We start from the raw sequence: 23,531 nt of genomic DNA, 5'->3' as shown, positions 1-23,531 counted from the left end.
GTTTTAGTTTAAGATGGAATTAGATTACCTTTAAAAAATTCCTTGCTCTTCTTATTTGGAATGATATAATCAAGATGTCATTAGTAATATTTTTGATAGTAAATATTGAAATATCCTAGATTTTATGATTTTTCTGTCAAAATCACACCTATCCATATAGAATAGGAAATTAATTATGCAAGAAAAAAATAAGAAATGATGTTAATTTGTAAATTAAATCAACTGTCTTACTTTAAAATTGTCAACTGTATTCCAAGTAAAATTTCATAAACCGGAATTCAAACTCAAAGTCCATTTGTACTATTTCAAAGATATGACAACTTTAAAATTTACTTAAAAAAACCTCAAAAGTGACTTTTCACGTCCACTCTATAGTCAATTATTATTTTACAAATTTAAATTCTAAGTTTCCAAGTTGAATTTCCTAAATTAAAACTACTTACCATATTTAAAGTGGAAATGTTGTACTGAAAATTACGTGGCTATTTTCACGATCGCAAGGAATTTCGGAAAGTCACGTGATTCAAGTATCAAATTTTCCTACAAAGGTCACGTGACTATTTTGAAGCGTCGATTGGAATGATAAAGTTTACGTGACCCTACTTAATAAGGTTAAAATAGCATCCATGCAGTCACGTCACTTTCTCTTTCTGATGACCTAACTAATTTGAAAGTTGCCACTGATCATCTCTAATAAATATAAAGAAACATTTACAAAATTTCAAAAATTAGGTTATGTTTACTAATCTTCTTTGCTTTTAGACAAAAGATACATTTTAAGTGCAGTATTAGAAGCAGGGATGTAAAATTTCCGGAAAGTTAAATTTATGGACATTTTTCTAGAAAATTTTCGGTAATTTTCCAAAAAAGTTGGAAAATCTGAAAATTAAAAAATAATTTATTTTTTACATTTTTGTACTATTAACTTGAAGGTATTTAGGCAGTTCAGGATAATTTTGAAAATTAAAAATTTTTACTTGAAATTTCTTGACAAGTCAAACGGTGCGTGATACCAAAAAAGTGTATAGAAGGTAAAAGTTGTATCTCGTGGAGGTGCATTTCTGGTAAAATTAGAGCTTTCAGACCTCTAATCTAAAACGTTTCTGAGATATTCAGCAACAACTGCAAAAAAACAGAGACGCCCTCTAGCGGTTAAACGGGACAACATAGTCATGACCGCTCGACGTCACGTGATAGCCCCTTTCATTAGCTTTCTTTTGTTATACGGTGTGTTTATACAAGATGTTTCAAATAAGTCAGTTATGGACGATTTTCTGGAAAAGTGAACCAAAATTTTGCTCAAATGCTGCTAGAGCAAAAACAATTGAATATCGATACAAACATTTTACATCAAGTAGGTCTAGAATTTGATGTAGATTCCAAAAAAGGAATAAAAAATGATTAGTTTGGTTTTTTGCTCAGATTTGGGACACTTTATATACTGACGGATTATCTAGGAATAAAGCATATGCAAATATCTACAAGATTCACATTTGTTATTTTTTTACAAGTTACAGTTACAAGGATGTTGGAGGAAATTCAGTGTATTGTCAATAACTCGGTTATTTTGACAATTATAGGGTGGTTCAATATACCAATTTGTGGCCCTTGAAATTCACTTTTGACCACACTGTATAGCGTTTTTACCTAAACCGTCGAATAAGTGAGTTATTTACTGTTAAAACTGCGTTGTTTGATTTTGACAGTTTTTACTGTGACAGCCCATAACTCTGTTATTTTGACAATTATAGGGTGGTTTAATATACCAATTTGTAGCCCTTGAAATTGTCTTTTGATCACCCTGTATACCATATATAGTAGAAATGTCACGCTATCGAAAGATTAAAGCTTTTATACCGGGAATGTGTTGTCCAGAAGGGATAAATTTAGAACTATTTTTTTCAAAATTCATATTATTTTGAAAAGTGTTGAGGTTAGGTATACAAGATTTTTCAGAAAGTTTCCGGTAACTTTCCAGGAAAAAATTGGAAAATTTGAAAATTAAAAAATAATTCGTTTTTTAATTAATTGTACAACAATCCAATATCAATTCAAACAAAGTTTAATGTACTTTTTTAATAATTTACCCCCGTTTACACCGTCGTTTTGTATGCCGAGCTTAATTTAACTGTGGGTCAGACTGTGACAGTACAGGTGAAAAAGGTCACACTCTAAACCACCGTTAACTTAAGCTATGCTTAAAGTACGACGGTGCAAATGGCGTTTAAATTATCTCATTAGAATGCATGATAAGTATGATAATAACAATGACAAGTTTGACAGTTGTTTTCCCTATCAAGGAAAATTTCCTTTTAAGCATTATTAAGTAATTTTTCGGTAAATTTCCAAGATGGAAATTAATTAATCACAGTATTATTTTTGAATTTAGTTCTTTTTATTGGTTTCAGTCAGACATTGTGTGTTCAAGACTGTTAACGGACGATTTATTAGCCGCCTTGGGACCATATTAATTCAAGTAATAAAACCCAAAACCAAACAGCAATAAAAACCAGTACTAGAAGTAGCCATAAAATAACGTATAAACCGCTGACAATTTCCTGTCAGAATATTAAAAACTCATTTGATATCGGATCTTCCCGGGGCTACTGATGTTTGCTTTTGTAAACGATTTTCTACTACAAAAAAAGCTTGATAACGTCCATTTTCAAAGGGTTTCCACAGAAACTTTTCCCCGCACTTTTCAGTTTCCTTTTAATTATCTTCTATCCGCCTTAAGTGGTTTTTTATTCTTTAAAATCCTTCGTTGTTTCGCCCCAAAAAAAGAATTTCATAACCTTCTACTCCAGACGGGCGACGAACGCCATAAAGGCTGGAAAGCTTAATAAAAGATGCAACAAAACAAAGTCGTCGAGGAGTGTGACTTGTCCTCGAAAAATCTTGTATAGTTTTCGAGTTCTCTCAATTCATATGTAAATAAAATATGCACCCCGATAGTATCCGAGGAGATATTAACCGATATTTATACGTCGCATTGCGCCATTTGCGATGCCTTTTGAGCCATATAGTTTTGCTCAATGTTGTCGTTTATTTCAGTCTCTCTGGAGTTTCAAATATTTATTAGTCTAGAGGAAAAATACCGGAAAGTCAGTTTGACCGTGCAAGGAGCAACAAACTTAAAAGCTTTCCCTGCTTAATGGTCCTAAAAATATTGATTTTAGACTGGTTCACGTTTGAAATCCAGAGCTTTTACTATAAAACGCAGAAACAAGTTGTTAACCACCATCAAATTTTTTTGGCAAAACGAAGTATTAAATAATGCACAATTTGTATGACAAAAAAATATTACTTGAAAATATTGCTTTCTCTAGTAACTAGCTTTATTGAATCAATTCTTCATGATCGAAATATAATATTAGGTATGGTTATTTATTAAAAAAAGTCTAGTTTCTGAGATATTTACTTATACCACAATAATTAAAGTTAATTTCGTTAGTCATTGGTCTAATTAAACTTTTTCAAATATCTTGAAAACTAACTTGAAACAACAAACAATGCAGAAACTTTGTTTGCAATTTGAAGCAGTTGTAACATACTTTTTGACACTTTTTAGAAATTGAATTAAATTTTTCTTAATCACCTTTCAATCAATTTTCCAGATTTTTAAATTTCAGGTATTTTTAACCTACACTACTGTGACTGGTAAAACAATTTTTGAAAAATAGGCAAACCAGAACTTGTGACACACTAATTTTCGCCTGATTCGTCAAAGTTTGACTGCAAATGATAACCTCAATTTGAAGGCAAGCTAAAAGTGAATTTTTAGGGTTAGGTTTCATTAAATTTTGGTTCTGTACTCTTGGTTGACTGTTGTATACGTTGCAACTGTCAAAGTGTGCTCACATAAAAATCACAAAAATTGGATTTTTTTTGTAAAGTGTTCTATTTATTGAAAAAAGTCTATGGTCACGTGACACCTGTCAAAGTGCACCTAATAAAACATTTATAAAACATAAATTTTTCGGTAATTTTAGAGCAGGGTATCACAAAAATCATATTTAGAGCTTTATGAGAGGATTTTGACAGTTTTAGAGCAATTGAAGTTAAAGTTTAGAGATTAACGCAAATATTGCACATGTAAACTTAACGTGTTATTGATAGAGTTTAGCTGGTTCATTAGGCATTTCAATGTTGAAATTACCAATAAAGTACCCAGCTAAAACACTTTACTTAAATCACGTTCAAAATGGTAGAAAAGAAGTATTTTATGTGCATTACCAGGCTTTCTCCACGTTATTTTTCAAATTTATGTACTTAACTTTTTATTGATGGCAGTTGCTTGACTAAAACATTTAACTATTACACCATAAAGACGTACAGTTTTTTGTTTATGGCACAAATATGCACTACAGTAATTTATAAATTTTGGGTTCTACAGAAATGTTACTTTCTTTCAGATAAAACGAAATATATCATTGTAACATTTTAAAACTCACTAATACTGGAAACTTAACACTATAAAATAAAGGATACAATTTATTAACGATGAAATATTTGAAAATATGTATTTTATAGCTTCCTGAATAGAAATTACTTTTGATATGAAGTTATAAAGCATACTTTTTTACTTCGTAGTTTTGTTTATGTTTGTGAACACTTTTCAACCATCAAAGTGTACTTTATAGGTGTAGGGTCCTAGTCAAGCAATAGCAACACGATACAGCAACTCTAGCAGACACTAAAGCAGTATTTGACGATAAAATCAAATATTTCGACTGAAAAATGTAGCATTAGGTCACGTGATAGAGTCCCTTATAGAATACGTTTTAACAATGCAAAAAAAAACATACAAAAATCCTATTCAGAGCTCTTCAAGATTGATTTTGGTAGTTGTTCACTGAAGTTGCAATTCAGGATCATGTGACCTGTGTCACACATGCAGAAATGCGCACAACACAACGTAAAAATATAAAATACGTCCCTTGGCAATATAAAATACTGTAGCTGTTCATTAAAGTCGAACTTTAAGGTCACGTGTTTTTTGTATAGGTCACAATTATCAAAGTGACAGTTGTTTTGACAGTTGTTCACTGAGATCACAGTTTAGGATCACGTGACACCTGTCACACGTGTCAAAATGCGTGCAACAAAACGTGAACATACAAAATAAACCTTTTGACAACGCTAGGTAATCATGAACTTCAGATTTAGAGCTCTGTGAAGAGGAGAGTGACAGTTTTTCTACAGCTGCCTATTCTAGTTGAATTTTAAGGTCACGTGACTCTTGTATACGTAATGGATATCAAAGTGGGCTTTTTAAATTGTAAAAGTATAAAATACGCTTTGACAACTTTAGAAGGTACCAGAAATCTCGTATTTAGAGCTATATGGGGTTTTGAGAGTTTTACGGCCTATTTAAAGATCTTGAATGCTGATTTGGCCATTATTTACTGAGGTTACAGTTTAGGGTCACGTGAAACCTGTCAAACATGTCAAAATTGGTACAAGAAAACGTAAAAATATAAAATAGACTCTTTGACAACTCTAGGTAATCATGAAAGTGACATTTAGATTTTAACATTTTTATGGTCTATTCAAAATTATTGAAGGTTGATTTTGACAGTTGTTTAGTAAAGTGGCAGTTTCGGGTCACGTGACAACTGTTACACTTGCCGAAATGCGCACAACCAAGCGGGAAAATATAAAATAAACTTTTTGCAAACTCTACGTAATCATAAAGGTCATATTTAGAGCTCTATGAAGAGGAAGGTGACTGTACCTGCTTATTGGAGTCGAAATTTAAGATCACGTGACTGTTATACACGTCAGAACTGTCAAAGCGCCCTCTTTAAAAGGTAAAAGTATAAAATACGCTTTGACAACTCTAGAGGATACCAAAAATGTCGTATATACCATACCATAGAGGATTTTGAGAGTTTTACGTCGTATTGAAGGTTGATTTTGACATTTGCTTATTGAAATTGCAGTTTAGAGTCACGTGACAACTGTCACACAAACAAACTCTTTTACAACCCTTAACTGATACATTCTAGAGTTATATAACAAGAATGTATCATAAAAGTCGTATTTAGAGCTCTATGACAGTTTTAAAGCAATTGAAATTAAAGTTTAGGGTCATACATGTCACTGTCTAGTTAATACTAATTAGATTCGTGTTTTATAACTTTATGGACTGGATTACAACAGAATATTCAGATACAAAAAAGTACAAATAAATTTGATAGCATTTACATTTACCTGAGTTACACGATGACGTAATTGCCAATCATGCTGATCTTAACCATATATATATATATATATTATATTTTTTATCAAATGTGATTGATTGATATTGCTATTTACTCTTTAATTTTGTTAATTACAGTAATTGCAAACTTTTTCAAACAACTTTTCTGTTGATGGATTGAAAACATTTTGGTCCATTTGATCGTCATGAATAGTCTATTCCATTGGAACAATCTCTTTAAAAGTACACCGAACCACATCAAACATTATTAGGATCATGTCAAAGCATAGTGGCGCCTGCAATGGCCAATTAATATTTAATTGCAGGCCTGCTGTATTTCCCACAGGCCTCGATCGCATTGTCTATGCGAAATTCAGGTTTTAAATCCCCCATTCGGCCTGATCCGGCTGATGAAACTGTTGACCCAACTGTCAAACAAAGCCGCAAAAAAGTCGCTAAAATTATTCGTAATTTACGTAAAATGATTGAAATTTCAGTTGGGTTGTTAAGCACGTTTGAAACTAAATACCTTTCGAAAGTTTTCATTGCATTTTCCAGTTTCTTAAGGGTCGTGAATAATAGTAAATAGGCATTCTTACCGCCTTTGAGGTACAGAATCAAATTTCCTGGCGGGAGAAACTCGGTTTCTTGAGGAAGTTTTCGACATCAAAGCAACTTTGAATATTCTTCGCCTAAGCGCTACTTAACCCGTTTTTGATACTTGAGTTTTCACAAACATAGTTGGCGAGTTTTTGCGCGGAAGTTTCACCCTACTCATTTCCAGGAAAAAAAAAGTGAATATTCATCATCGTCCCTGCAGCGTTGAGTGTCATATATTTTATTCCCCAGAGTAAATACAGCCATTAACGTGTATACAGGACCGGGGTTCATGAATAAACATCGTTTTTTCTGTTATTTACGATACGGAAAATTGCGCACTTGCGTTAATGGCTGGACATTTTTAATTGAGTCATTCTATTTAGTTAATGCTTAAATACCATCTCTAGTGGATTATGAAATTTTTGCTACCAATCAACGGTTTAAATTAAAAACGTGTTTTTGATCAACTGGCTGAAGATAAGAGCGGCACCCAAACAAACACAATTCATTAACTTTTAATCGCGTCCTAACAACTTAATTGGCGACAAAATGAATGGCTTTCCAGCCCTCCGAGAGAAAAACGAGCCCTAATGAATGCGTAGTTATGGTAAACGGTCGGATATTTATTACTACCGAAAAAACAACAACATTTTATCTAAAGGAAACACTTTTTCCATAATAAATTCCGGTTCTAATACGGGGGCTTATCTTAATTGTCATTAACGTTATTAATCTAGTGACTGTTTTGGAAGCATCTGGTCTGAATCATTCTGTAATTATTCAATTAGTTTAATTACCAATTTTTTCAAGTTTTATTAGGGAGAAAGTTGAGTTGTAAGGCAACTTGTTAGTAACGGTCATAAAGCAATATCTTATGATAGATTGCCCTTTTTCCCAAAGGGTTATTGAGACGTTCGAGTCTTTTTGAAGGTTAAAAACCGTGAATGGATTTGTGAAAGGTTACACCTCGTGTTCTTGGAACAGTTTTCCAAACCTTTTCAATCACATTTTTGACGTTTTTACTGTTAGAATTCAGCTTACAACGTCACATGGATATTTGGCAATTTTGATCAATTTATGAGTGCAACAAAGGCAATAAAACAACTAATGTTTTCTTGACATTTCCATTCATAAAATAGTGTAACTAGAATTATTTTCTCTCAAAATCCACTCACCACCTCCACAAATAACTCTCAAAATCCTCTATATACGACATTTTTGGTATCCTCTAGAGTTGTCAAAGCGTATTTTACACTTTTACCTTTTAAAGAGGGCGCTTTGACAGTTCTGACGTATATGACAGTCACGTGACCTTAAATTTTCACTCCAATAAGCAGCTACAGTCACCTTCCTCTTCATAGAGCTCTAAATATGACCTTTATGATTACGTAGAGTTTCCAAAAAGTTTATTTTATATTTTTCCGCTTGCTTGTGCGCATTTCGGCAAGTGTAACAGTTGTCACGTGACCGTAAACTGTCACTTTACTAAACAACTGTCAAAATCAACCTTGAAGAATTTTGAATAGACCATAAAAATGTTAAAATCCTCTTCATACAGTTCTAAATGTGAGTTTTATGATTACCTAGAGCTGTCAAAGAGTCTATTTTATATTTGTATGTTTTCTTTTACCAATTTTGACATGTTTGACAGGTTTCACGTGACCCTAAACTGTAACCTCAGTAGATAATGGCCAAATCAGCATTCAAGAGCGTTAAATATGCCGTAAAACTCTCAAAACCTTCTTCATAGAGCTCTAAATACGAGATTTCTGGTACCTTCTAGAGTTGTCAAAGCGTATTTTATCCTTTTACAATTTAAAAAGCCCACTTTGATCTCCATTACGTATACAAGAGTCACGTGACCTTAAAATTCAACTAGAATAGGCAGCTGTAGAAAAACTGTCACTCTCCTCTTCAAAGAGCTCTAAATATGAGGTTCATGATTACCTAGCGTTGTCAAAATGCTTTTTTTGTATTTTCACGTTTTGTTGCACGCATTTTGACACGTGTGACAGGTGTCACGTGATCCTAAACTGCGACCTCAGTAAACAACTGTCAAAATCCGCTTTATAGAGCTGTAAATACGACATTCTGGTACCATCTAGAGTTGTCAAAGCGTATTTTATTCTTTCACGTTTTACGAATCACGTGACCGTAAAGTTCGACTTTAATAAACAGCTACAGTATAGTCCTTTTTTTTCATAAAGTTCTAAATATGACGTTTATGTTTTCCTATAGTTGCCAAGGAACGTATTTTATATTTTTACGTTCTGTTGTGCGCATTTCTGCATGTGTGACACAGGTCACATGACCCTAAATTGCCACTTCAGTGAACAACTACCAAAATCAACCTTGAAGAGCTCTGAATAGGACTTTTGTATGTTTTTTTTTGCATTGTTAAAACGTATTTTGCACGTGACCTTATGCTATATTTTTTAGTCTAAATATTTGATTTTATCGTCAAATACTGCTTTAGTGTTTGCTAGAGTTGCTGTATCGTGTTGCTATTGCTTGACTAGGACCCTACACCTATAAAGTACAGTTTAATGGTTGAAAAGTGTTCACAAACATAAACAAAACTACGAAGTAAAAAAGTATGCTTTATAACTTCATGTCGAAAGGAATTTCTGTTCAGGAAGCTATAAAATACATATTTTGAAATATTTCATCGTTAATAAATTGTATCCTTTATTTTATTGTGTTAAGTTTCCACTATTAGTGAGTTTTAAAATGTTACAATGATATATTTCGTTTTATCTGAAACAAAGTAACATTTCTGTAGAACCCAAAATTTATAAATTACTGTAGTGCATATTTGTGCCATAAACAAAAAACTATACGTCTTTATGGTGTAATAGTTAAATGTTTTAGTCAAGCAACTGCCATAAATAAAAAGTTAACTACATAAATTTGAAAAATAACGTGGAGAAAGCCTTGTAATGCACATAAAATACTCCTTTTCTACCATTTTAAACGTGATTTAAGTAAAGTGTTTTACCTGGGTATTTTATTGGTAATTTCAACATTGAAATACCTAATGAACCAGCTAAACTCGATCAATAACACGTCAAGTCTACATGTGCAATATTTGCGTTAAACTCTAAACTTTAACTTCAATTGCTCTAAAACTGTCAAAATCCTCTCATAAAGCTCTAAATATGATTTTTGTGATACCCTGCTCTAAAATTACCGAAAAGTGTATGTTTTATAAATGTTTTATTAGGTGCACTTTGACAGGTGTCACGTGACCATAGACTTTTTCAATAAATAGCACACTTTACAAAAAAAAAATCAATTTTTTGTGATTTTTATGTGAGCACACTTTGACAGTTGCAACGTATACAACAGTCAACGAAGATTATAGAACCAAAATTTAATGAAACCTAACCCTAAAAATTCACTTTTAGGTCATAATTATCAGGTGAAAATTAGTGTGTCACAAGTTATGGTTTGCCACTACACTTTGCATACTTAACAAAGCAATATTTTCAAGTAATATTTTTTTGTCATACAAATTGTGCATTACTTAATACTTCGTTTTACCAAAAAATGTTGATGGTGGTTAACAACTTGTTTATGCGTTTTATAGTAAAAGCTCTGGATTTCAAACGTGAACCAGTCTAAAATCAATATTTTTACTCTAGATTGCCCTTTTTCCCAAAGGGTTATTGAGACGTTCGAGTCTATTGGAAGGTTAAAAACCGTGAATGTATTTGTGAAAGGTTACTCCTCGTGTTCTTGGAACAGTTTTCCAAACCTTTTCAATCACGTTTTTGACGTTTTTACTTTTAGAATTTAGCTTACAACGTCACATGGATATTTGATCAATTTATGAGTGCAACAAAGTCAATAAAAAAACAAACAAAGACCGACATGGTTTTATTGACATTTCCATTCATAAAATAGTGTAACTAGAATTATTTTAAAATTTAAAAATAAAACAAGGTTTTGTAAAATCAAATAATTTGCCCACTGTTTATTACATTTTTTTATTATTTTCCTTCCAACTCTGATTAAATTTGGATATAAGGGACATAAAGCCAAAATGACGATGATAAAAAATTTTGGTGTTATTCCCCATTGACAAATTTACCAGCACGTTGATTACCAAAGTGATAGCACCAATTAGCAACTTAATTATGAGCGGTCTATGTAACTAAATTCTATTAGCCCAATTGAAACCACAATCAACTCGCATTAACCAAAAGCGTCATAGTACGCTATTATTTTCATAAGGCCAATACGAAAATAATTAGAGAGCCGCGGCTATGCAACATTAAACACTTCCAACTCGGGCTGAATTAGGGTGAAAAGGGAAACACATACAAATGGGTCAATTTAATATTAATAACAGTTTCTCAGAAATTTTAATTGACAGACGTCGATAAGTTGTTGCAAGGAATTTCCAATTTACGACCCTATAGTGTTTTAGCCTGGTTTCAAAATAGTTTGTTTTACCCAGGGCAGGGTGTAAACAAAGCTGCGAATATTTAGAAAATGAGTCAAACCAGACTGTCAAGAGTAAAGGGTGTGTAAATCAAGTATACCTTTAAGGGAGGTCCTAAAATAATTTTTCGAAGGGCGTTTTCTGTGTGAGTGAAAGGGTTATAAATAAAGCTGGTGTTTGAATTATGACTTACACGATACATAAATCTGGTTGCAACAAAGCAACCTTTTTTTTGGAAACAACGTTGAGAATAAATTAGACATAAATCTTGTTTAGAACAATAATCAACACTAATTTGTAGACTAATAAAGTCTTCTCGGCCACCCCCCGTCGTCTCAAGCATTTAAAATTCTAACTTCACTAACGACAAGAGCAATAAACCGTCGATTCAACATTTATTACACCTGCACAAGCTACTTTAAGATAATTTATAAACCTCTCTTTTATAACTGGAGAGATTTTACGATTCCGAGTTGTATATTTTGGAATAAGCGTTAGTAATTTTATTTATGACTTTGCTATCAAAAATGTTTGGCACGCCTCGGAAATTTATCGACATGCTGCTTAAAGCTACCGTTTATAGATTTTTAACGTTTTTAATCTGTGAATTTTTAATTTAATTTGGTTTAATATCTTTAATAAATCAATTTTATTAGGAAACTGCAAAGGTGAATACAGATTTAAAAATAAATTTAGTGCTGTTGAAACTCAACTTGAACATATTTTTTTAGATATCAAATAGGTTTTGATGAAATTCTTGCCAATTAACCAACTTGTTAATTATCGCAAGCAAGAAACTGTTAATTTAAATTAAAAAATGAAATAATAATGAAATTTGTTGTAAATACTTTGCCACTAAGGTTACTGATCTACTTGACTGTTGAACTCTCCGAAATAACAATTACTGTATTTCATTATAATTTCTTGCAAGGTGTTTCCTGCATAATGAATGTTTTAATATTGATTTGTTATTGTATTATTTATACTTTTTCTTCTTATATAACCTACTTTCAGTCATAACTTGAATACTTTGGAGAATGTTTCTGGTAAATTGGACATGACCACTATTAAGAAACATACCACAAATGTGCATACTTTCACCTTATGAATAATTTCACTGTAAACATTAGTAACAATGCAAATCGTTTGGGTTGGAACAGTTTTGGATAACAATTTCATCTTTATGATTATAACAATAATAACAACTTGCGCTGATTAAAAACCGTTCGTATTTTTTTAATACACAGTCAGCTAAACCAACTTAGCGCATAAAATGGAACAGAGATTCGAAATAATTATGTTAGATGTGATGATAAGACAGAACCGAGTTAATTGTGTTGTTTTAAAATACGGCTGACGGAACCACAAAAGGTTTTATAACGTGTTTAATGAGAATTCGCATGGAAACTAACCCAGTCGTTAATTTATTCAATCGTAAATTTGAAAATAAATTGGAAATTCGCTATCTCAGTATTTCAATCATCGAGCCCTTTTACAATAATTAAATTTATTCAAACACAGATATCGCTACAATGGTAATAATTATTATTGGTCGGTTGATTAAATGGATAATTGGTATAAAAATAGAGGACTGTTAATTTTTGAGAAATTTTCTTATATCATATTATTATTTTCTAGTCAGAAGAGAGAACTTAACAGTATCAGCAAGTTGCCATTTATTTTCACACAATTTATCTACTTTTCCTTTTTTAAAAAAAAATTAAAAAAGTACTATTATTTCTCTAATCGATATGTTTTGATAGATATTGCTTTTACAGTTTGATTTGGTACACTTTCATAGGTTTTTACTTTTCAAAAATAATGTAATAACATCTTATTTCATTTCAGTGATGCTTGTCCCACACATTTTTTATTGTTTTTAGTTTAAGTTTTAAATTCTTCATATGTTTTGTGATGCAACTTTTCACTAATTAACTTGTTACACTAATTTTTCAATTGCTAAAATGTTAAAGTTTATGAGCAAAATTCAGAGATTATTTTTCAAATTTACAGTTTCAAATTATTAGACTGGAATTCGGTTATTTTACTCACTGAAATTCGGGAAACGAAACGGTTTTTCTATGATAATTATAAAGCGATAACGAAAAAAAACTAATTTTCAAAGAGGTGATTGAAAATACTCAGCATTTTCAAAGAGGTGATTGAAAATATACAGCTAATAGGATCTAAATTTACAATGACAATCATAATTTGGAAAAACTAAGAATATTAACACAGTGAAATTTTTTAATGATTTTAAAAGACAGACGTAACATGATTTTAAACAATGAAATGGAAATTATAATTTTAGTAAAAATTAGAAAATTAAAAAGCAAGAAATGTTGGCTTTTGCCACTGTCATTCAATTCTGGGAAGATTTGAGGTACTTGTAGAAGCTTCTGGCAATTTGTAGATGATTTCCAGTAGTATCTAGAGAGCAGTGACACTTTCAAAATGATCTTAGAGACCTCCAGCCAATAAAAACAATCTTGGGAAAGTTTGATATACTTGTAGAAGCCTCTGAAAATTTCTAAAAGATTTCTAGTAGTATCTAGAGAGCAGTGACACTTTCAAAATGATCTTAGAGACCTCTAGCCAATAAAGACAATCTTGGGAAAGTTTGAGATATTTTTAGAAGCCTCTAGCAATTTCTTGAAGATTTCCAGTAGTATCTAGAGAGCAGTGACACTTTCAAAATGATCTTAGAGAATTCTAGCCAATAAAAAAAGTATTGGAAAAGTTTGATATATTTGTAGAAGCCTCTGAAAATTTCTAGAATATTTCTGGTAATATCTAGAGAGCAGTGACACTTTCAAAATGATCCTAGAGACCTCTAGCCAATAAAAACAATCATGGGAAAATTTGAGATATTTGTAAAAGCCTCTGGCAAATTTCTAGAAGATTTTCAGTAGTATCTAGAGAACACTGGCACATTCAAAATAATCCTAGAGACCTCTAGCCAATAAAAACAATCTTGGGAAAGTTTGAGATATTTCTAGAAGCCTCTGACAATTTCTAGAAGATTACCAGTATTATCTAGAGAGCAGTGACACTTTCAAAATGATCTTAGAGACTTCTAGCCAATAAAACAATCTTGGGAAAGTTTGAGATATTTGTAGATGCCTCTGAAAATTTCCAGTAGTATCTAGAGAACACTGGCACATTCAAAATGATCCTAGAGAATTCTAGCCAATAAAAACAATCTTGGGAAAATTTGAGATATTTATAGAAGCCTCTGGCAATTTCTAGATGATTTCCAGTAGTATATAGAGAGCACTGGCACATTCAAAATGATTCTAGAAACCTCTAGCCAATAAAAACAGTCTTGAAAAAGTCTGAGATATTTATAGAAGCCTCTAGCAATTTCTAGAAGGTTTCCAGTAGTATCTAGAGAACACTGACACATTCAAAATAATCCTAGAGACCTCTAGCCAATAAAAACAATCTTGGGAATGTTTGAGATATTTCTAGAAGCTTCTGGCAATTTTTAGAAGATTTCCAGTAATATCTAGAGAGCAGTTATACTTTCAAAATGATCTTAGAGACCTCTAACCAATAAAAACAATATTGGGAATGTTTGAGATATTTGTAGAAGCTTCTGGCAATTTCTAGACGATTTCCAGTAGTATCTAGAGAACACTGGCACATTCAAAATAATTCTAGAGACTTCTAGCCAATAAAAACAATCTTGGGAATGCTTGAGATATTTCTAGAAGCTTCTGGCAATTTCTAGAAAATTTCCAGTAGTATCTAGAGAACACTGGCACATTCAAAATAATCCTAGAGACCTCTAGCCAATAAAAACAATCTTGGGAATGTTTGAGATATTTCTAGAAGCTTCTGACAATTTCTAGACGATTTCCAGTAGTATCTAGAGAACACTGGCACATTCAAAATAATCCTAGAGACTTCTAGCCAATAAAAACAATCTTGGGAATGTTTGAGATATTTCTAGAAGCTTCTGGCAATTTCTAGAAGATTTCCAGTAGTATCTAGAGAACACTGGCACATTCAAAATAATCCTAGAGACCTCTAGCCAATAAAAATAATCTTGGGAATGTTTGAGATATTTCTAGAAGCTTCTGGCAATTTCTAGAAGATTTCCAGTAGTATCTAGAGAACACTGGCACATTCAAAATAATCCTAGAGTCCTCTAGCCAATAAAAACAATCTTGGGAATGTTTGAGATATTTCTAGAAGCTTCTGGCAATTTCTAGAAGATTTCCAGTAGTATCTAGAGAACACTGGCACATTCAAAATGATCGTAGAAACCTCTAGTCAATAAAAACAATCTTGGGAATGTTTGAGATATTTCTAGAAGCTTCTGGCAATTTCTAGAAGATTTCCAGTAGTATCTAGAGAACACTGGCACATTCAAAATAATCCTAGAGACCTCTAGCCAATAAAAACAATCTTGGGAATGTTTGAGATATTTCTAGAAGCTTCTGGCAATTTCTAGAAGATTTCCAGTAGTATCTAGAGAACACTGGCACATTCAAAATAATCCTAGAGTCCTCTAGCCAATAAAAACAATCTTGGGAATGTTTGAGATATTTATAGAAGCCTCTGGCAATTTCTAGAAGATTTCCAGTAGTATCTAGAGAGCAGTGACACTTGTCAAAATGGTCTTAGAGGCCTCTGATAATTTAAAACAACTCTGGAAACGTTTAAGACACTTGCAGAGGCCTCTGGCACTTTCAAACTGCTTCTAGAGGACAGTGACTGAGAGGACTGTGTCATTTTTGACAATTCACAGTGTCAATTTGTCTGTTAAACTTCTGAAAAGTTTATACAAACTGAAATACAGTTTTGACACTTGAAACTAACTTAGGTGTATGTATTAAAACAATTGTTTTTTTACTTTTTTAAATGCCATTTTTGATTTTTGACACTCACATTGTGTGATATGAAAAGTTATAAAATTGCCATTTGACAATTTTTTTTGCAAAATTCGTACATTTGACTAACATTAAAAGTTACTGAAACTTATACTGAAAACTGACAAAAGTGATACAATTAATCACTATTTAGTAGGTTAGAATTGAAATATTATTTAAAACTGTCTAATTTAACCTAGAATGACACTATTCTCCAGTTAATTTCCCATTTTTTTAACGTTTAATCCATCTATTTTTAACTTATCATGTTCAGTTATGGTCATTTTAAAACCTGAAATAATCATTTGAATTGATTTGACTCTTCTTTCAACTTTAAAATACGTTTTTTTTTACTTTCAATACTATCAATTTGAACTAGCTTTACAATTCAAAGCAATACTTTTTGATAAGTTGTGGTTTTGTGAATATTTCCATGAATTCTGCCCATATTCAGCATTTAAAAATGTCTGACACACGTTTGTCTAATGTTTATTTATACATATCTTTTCGTGTACTAATAATAGATACTAGTTTGACAATAATTTTTGTTATGTCAATTTTAAGAACTTCTCTCTTCTCCAATAACTGGTAATTACTTTTCTTTTTCTTCATATCCACTTACAGCTTCTTCAACGTTTTGTGAATTCTAGTGTTCTATGACGATTCCCTGATCGACTGGCAGGCCTTACAAATTGAACTTTTAATGTCCCACCTAATAATTATTAAGCATAAGTGAAATCATTATTAAATCAATTATTAAGCAGTTGATTAGAATATTTGTTGGTCATTTTGTGCCGAGCTTTCGTTCCATTATCGAAGATGTTTTATATTGCCTACACGCTGCGTGGCCACGGCAATTACTCTCGCATACCGGCTGGACGTGTTCGAGTTGATGAATTTCGTTTTAACCATTCATAATTGCCTGCATATAAATCAGCGTAATGATGGGATAATCAATCAGACTCTCCGATCATCGGGTTCTATTACAGTTCGATTTTGAATTCTCAACCGGCGCACAATAATGACTTAATTATAGTCATATAACCTAACTGCCACAGCCTACACACTCTCCAGATTTATCACTCCGGGAATTCATTACTACACCAAGAACTTAATATCACTACACCTGAGGATGGTAACATCCACACAGGTGCCTTGCTGTTCTACCCACTCGCCAGACTTATCCCCCGTTTTATTGTCGATTGTCGTGTCGTATCCGCATTGTACTACAATGCCCAACCTTTATACCTACATGGATATTCTTCAACACGTAAAAATCTTACAAATAGTGGTGCATTGTGTAATACACACCCAAATATATTGTACGTTTTGGACAATGCTTGGTCTCGGACAATGCAAATTGCGGAAACGCGGTTTTGGGATGCTTTTATTTCAAAAGAATTGGTTACGTTTCATTTAACCAAAAATGTTGCTTTTGTCCGATTTCACTTAATTATTGGTTATTCACTGAAAATGTCGCCAAAAACTTTTAAAATTGTTATAACCGCTCCCCAGAAAGGTAATTTACTTTTAATCTTGATGTTCGATTTCAGGCCAGATGACGTTCAATAAAAATTTTATTTCCCCATTTTATTAGGCCCGTTTTGTGTCGAGTTGGTTTTATTGGATGCCGCGAATTAAAAATTCTCCAATTTACTTTATCAGAAAAGGCCTCGGATAGAGCGTTTTATTTTATTGGCGATAAAAAGTACGACTTTTTGAGTTTTAAAGGTCAATAAAATACCAGTTTTTAGGCCAAAAGTGTCGGGATTTAAGGATATTCTACTGAATCGTTAGTTGAAGACAAGCATATTTAGCAGATGACATATTTTCTGTTTTATTACTAAACCTTAACTTGTTATAGTAAAATGTGTTTTGTTACTAGAGTCAATCACAGTTATCATTCAAGATTAATTATAGATTTTTTTTATAATTTGAAGCCTAGTAACAGAAGATCTAGTTCTACCTACCTTGAGGAAAACCTCGTATGTCGCAATGTGCATTGTTATATAATTTTTTAAATAAAATACTGCAAAATTTATAATTTTACCATCTTTGAGGCTTGATACTGAAAATTACAATTTTGCAAACGCCCTAACTCATTTTCCAGTTATCACTCTGTACATTTAGTGGTAGGTTTAGCAAGGGGAGTTTTGCTAAATCTACTTTGGCCTGTTAAAATCACTCACAAAAACAAAATGATTGTTTACAAACTGACATTTTGACAATGTTTTGAATTTGATGAAATAGCTAAAGCCTTTAAGTTCCAATGAAAGTTACTGATCATACATGACAATTCTGAATATTCTGGTGCCAAAATCCACGTTTAAAAAATAATTAATATCTAATTTTAACTTAAAATCGAACTTAATTTACTTTTTTTTCGTCTATACAGGGTGTTGCAAATTGATTTGATTTCTGGCAGTTCAGGAAAAAATACTTCAAACTTTGCTACTTTAATCTATGCTGTCCTCCTGATTACTGTTTCTATGTTCGTAAAAAATATCAAATAGATGATCAAACCCTAATAAATCAATGTCAATTTTCTGACATTGGACCTAAGCGGATTTGTAGGTTTTTCATACCAGACGATTAATTTTTTTAAGAAAATTACACATTTTGTGGCAGAAAAAACCTCTCGTTCTTTCTTCCATCATAACTGATTGCAAAAGGCATCCTTAACTGTTTGAAATGCATTTAGAAGAATAAAATTATCATGTTATCCCAAAATGTCTTTGTTAAAATCAGGCAAATTTCCATGGTACTTATGGAATTAATTAACAATTAGGACTAATAGAGAGTAAATTTTGCAAGTAAAGGAATATCTGTCCTGTCTCTGTCTGAAATAGAATCAACCAAGAATGGTAGACAAAATACTGAGTTTTCGTCATATCAATAACCTGAAAAAAACAGTACAAAATTGGTGCTGTCAAAATTTGAACTGCCAGAAATACAGTTTGAAAAGACAGAGTCAAGTATAAAATCGCTGGTAAAATCGACTTGGAGTAAGAAAATAACTGTTTTAAGCACATTTTTATAATCCTCATTATATTTCCCATTCAATAACCTAAAAAAACACTACAAAATATAGTATAGTCAGGGAGAAAAGCGCTGTCAAAATTTGAATTGTCAGAAACACAGTTTGAAAGCATAGTCAGGGACAAAATTGCTGTTAAAACCCACTTGGTGTAAGAAAATTACTGTTTTAAGCACATTTTTAGAATCCTCATAAAATTTCTCATTCAATAACCTGAAAAAACACTACAAAATCTAGTACAGTCAGGGAGAAAAGCGGTGTCAAAGTTTGAATTGTCAGAAACGTAGTTTGAAAGGAAGAAAACTATTGTTTTAAGCACATTTTTAGAATCCTTATTAACTTTTCCATTCAATAACCTGAAAAAACACCACAAAATATAGTACAGTCAGGGAGAAAAGCTGTGTCAAAATTTGAATTGTCAGAAACACAGTTTGAAAGGACAGTCAAGGATAAAATCGCTGGTAAAACCCACTTGAAGTAAGAAAATTACGGTTTTAAGCACATTTTTAGAATCCTCATTAAATTTCCCATTCAATAAACTAAAAAAAACACTACAAAATATAGTACAGTCAGGGAGAAAAACGGTGTCAAAATTTTAATTGCCAGAAACACGGTTTGAAAGGACAGTCAAGGATAAAATCGCTGGTAAAACCCACTTGGAGTAAGAAAACTATTGTTTTAAGCACATTTTTAGAATCCTTATTAACTTTTCCATTCAATAACCTGAAAAAACACCACAAAATATAGTACAGTCAGGGAGAAAAGCTGTGTCAAAATTTGAATTGTCAGAAACACAGTTTGAAAGGACAGTCAAGGATAAAATCGCTGGTAAAACCCACTTGGAGTAAGAAAATTACTGTTTTAAGCACATTTTTTGAATTATCATTACATTTCTTATCCAGTAACCTGAAAAACACACTATAATATTTGGTACCGTCAAGGAGAAAAGTGATGTCAAAGTTTGAACTGCCAGAAACACAGTTTGAAAAGACAGTCAATCATAAAATCGCTGGTAAAACCCACTTGGAGTAAGAAAATTACTGTCTTAAGCACATTTTTGAATTATCATTAAATTTCTTATCCAGTAACCTGAAAAACACTATAAAATTTGGTACAGTCAAGGAGAAAAGTGGTGTGAAAGTTTGAATTGTCAGAAACACAGTTTGAAAGCACAGTCAGGGACAAAATTGCTGGTAAAACCCACTTGGAGTAAGAGAATGAGTGTTTTAGGCACATTTTTGGAATCCTCATTAAATTTCCTATCCAATAACCTGAAAGGCTAAACTGTCGGTTTAAGTTTTTAAATTTAAACTTGTTGCATTTTAATTCAGAGTGACAAAGACGGATTGTCGTTCCCTTGCATGCTATACGTTCATATTAAGAGAAACGACGTTATCGCGAACGATTTCCTTGCAAAACACCCCCTGGGATCGGCAATAAATAAAATGCGCATTGCGTCCCGATTATGTTAGAAAATGTTATTCTCGATCCAGGTTTATAGAGTTTTTTTAGAGTGTCGAAATAGACTGGCGATAAATTAAATTCCCCTTAAATAACGAAAAATTTATTGGACGTCAATTTGTCATTATTAAACACGCAATAACTAATAATGAATCCCAATAATAATTGTTATTCCAAAATCGTACGCCTGATTATTTATTTTATAATAAACCCGGATTGGTCAATTGCGAAACGAATTTGCATCGCGACAGTACCAGGCACCCCCTCCGGGCTCGTTTTATATAAATTTGCTCCCGTTTTAAATAACTTTTAACAGCGAATTTCCATTTGCATAAAATTTCCGACCGGACTAGATAAATTGCGGAAACTTTTAACGACATTTAAGCCTGGCTTAATTGATACATAATCTAACTAGGGGCAATTTTTTTATCTACACTGGAAAAACAGTGTTTATCGTAAATTTTAATATTTTAGCAGAAAAAACTTGTTTGCACGAATCTAATGTGAAATAATTGTTATTCAGAGTACGCAAAATGTATGAAAACAACAGCAAAATAAAATGTATTTTTTGTATGTTTTGCAGTTTGCTAATGAGAGATTGTTTCAGTTCGAGAGAAAAATAAATACAATTTACTTCAAGGGATTTTAAAATTACACGTATAGTTGGCATCTGTGATTTTAAAAACTCCCTCTGATAAAAAAAAACTGACAGGTTTTTCCAATGTTCTGTAAAGTTCAAAATTTCTTGAAACATGTCAGAAGGTCAAGAATTTCATTTTCTTCTTTTCGCATTCGTTTTCAATTTTGAGAAATTTGACTTTGTGGTTAAATGGCTTTAACTGAAAAATTGATGAAATTGGCAGTTTTGGTATTGAAATTCGACAGTTCAAATGCTGATATTGACTTATTTAGTGATGAAATTACCTTAAACTGTAAAGTTTCGATCTAAATTTCACAACGATATTGAAATTTTGATACTTAAAATTGATAGTTTAGATGATGAAATCTACTTACCTAATAAAGAAATTGAGAGGTGTCACTACTTGAAGTGGACAGTTAAAATGATGAAATTGAAACTTTTATTTATCAAATTTATAGACTTGGGACTTAAATTTGGTATTAAAAATATAACAAAATTGACTGATCTACTACCTACGTTTGATGAAGAAATGATGAAATCGATGAACTTTGTAATGTATCAGGACAGTAAAAATGACAAGACTAACTACTGATTGCCTTAGTAGTAAAGTAGCTTTAATTCAAAAAATGATGAAATTTGCAGTTTTGGTATTGAAATTGGACAGTTCAAATGCTGATATTGACTTATTTAGTGATGAAATTACCTTAAACTGTAAAGTTTGGATCTAAATTTCACAACGATATTGAAATTTTGATACTTAAAATTTATAGTTTAGATGATGAAATCTACTTACCTAATAAAGAAATTGAGAGGTGTCACTACTTGAAGTGGACAGTTAAAATGATGAAATTGAAACTTTTATATATCAAATTTATAGACTTGGGACCTAAATTTGGTATTAAAAATATAACAAAATTGACTGATCTACAACATACGTTTGATGAAAAAATGATGAAATCAATGAACTTTGTAATGTATCAGGACAGGAAAAATGACAAGACTAACTACTGATTGCCTTAGTATTAAAGTAGCTTTAATTCAAAAAATGATGAAATTTGCAGTTTTGGTATTGAAATTGGACAGTTCAAATGCTGATATTGACTTATTTAGTGATGAAATTACCTTAAACTGTAAAGTTTTGATCTAAATTTCACAATTGATAGTTTAGATGATGAAATTTACTTACCTAATGAAGAAATTGAGAGGTATCATACTTGAAGTGGACAGTTAAAATGATGAAATTGAAATTTTTGTTTATCAAACTTATAGACTTGGGACCTAAATTTGGTATTAAAAATATAGCAAAATTGACTGATCTACAACCTACGTTTGATGAAGAAATGATGAAATCGATGGACTTTGTAATGTATCAGGACAGGAAAAATGACAAGACTAACTACTGATTGCCTTAGTATTAAAGTAGCTTTAATTCAAAAAATGATGAAATTTGCAGTTTTGGTATTGAAATTGGACAGTTCAAATGCAGATATTGACTTATTTAGTAATGAAATTACTTTAAACTGAAAGGTTTTGATCTAAATTTCACAATTGAAATTTTGATACTTAAAATTGATAGTTTAGATGATGAAATTTACTTACCTAATGAGGACATTGAGAGGTATCATAATTGAAGTGGACAGTTAAAATTATGAAATTGAAACTTTTATTTATCAAATTTATAGACTTGGTACTTAAATTTGATATTAAAAATATAACAAAAGTGACTAATCTACAACATACGTTTGATGAAGAAATGATGAAATCGATGGACTTTGTAATGTATTAGGACATTAAAAATGACAAGACTAACTACTGATTGATGAAAAGGTTTAAAACTCTTCAGTTGAAGGCAATTTCATTTTCGTTTTTTCACATTCGTTTTCAACTTTGAGAAATTTGACTTTGTGGTAAAATGGCTTTAACTGAAAAAATGATGAAATTTGTAGTTTTCGTATTGAAATTGGACAGTTCAAATGCTGATATTGACTTATTTAGTGATGAAATTACTTTAAACTGTAAAGTTTTGATCTAAATTTCACAATGATATTGATACTTAATGAGGAAATTGAGAGGTATCATACTTGAAGTGGACAGTTAAAATGATAAAATTTAAATTTTTATTTATCAATTTTATAGACTTGGGACCTAAATTTGGTATTAAAAATATAACAAAAGTCACTAATCTACAACATACGTTTGATGAAGAAATGATGAAATTGATGGACTTTGTAATGTATCAGGACAGTAAAAATGACAAGACTAAC

The 23,531-nt window shown here is 31.7% G+C and overlaps 1 protein-coding gene across 1 annotated transcript in view; it reads left to right on the top strand.

Moving 5' to 3' along the window:
* The window catches only part of pxb (putative Hedgehog signaling attenuator pxb), a 109,042-nt gene that overhangs the window by 13,245 nt on the left and 72,266 nt on the right, over positions 1–23,531 (top strand). The window lies entirely within an intron of this gene.

This window comes from Ips typographus, linkage group LG5, assembly GCF_016097725.1.
Source record: "Ips typographus isolate SLU linkage group LG5, UJ_Ityp_2.0, whole genome shotgun sequence".
In the NCBI taxonomy this organism is placed as follows: Eukaryota; Metazoa; Arthropoda; class Insecta; order Coleoptera; family Curculionidae; genus Ips; species Ips typographus.
The sequence above is the reverse complement of the archived record's forward strand: the minus strand, read 5'-3'. Positions and strand labels throughout refer to the sequence as shown.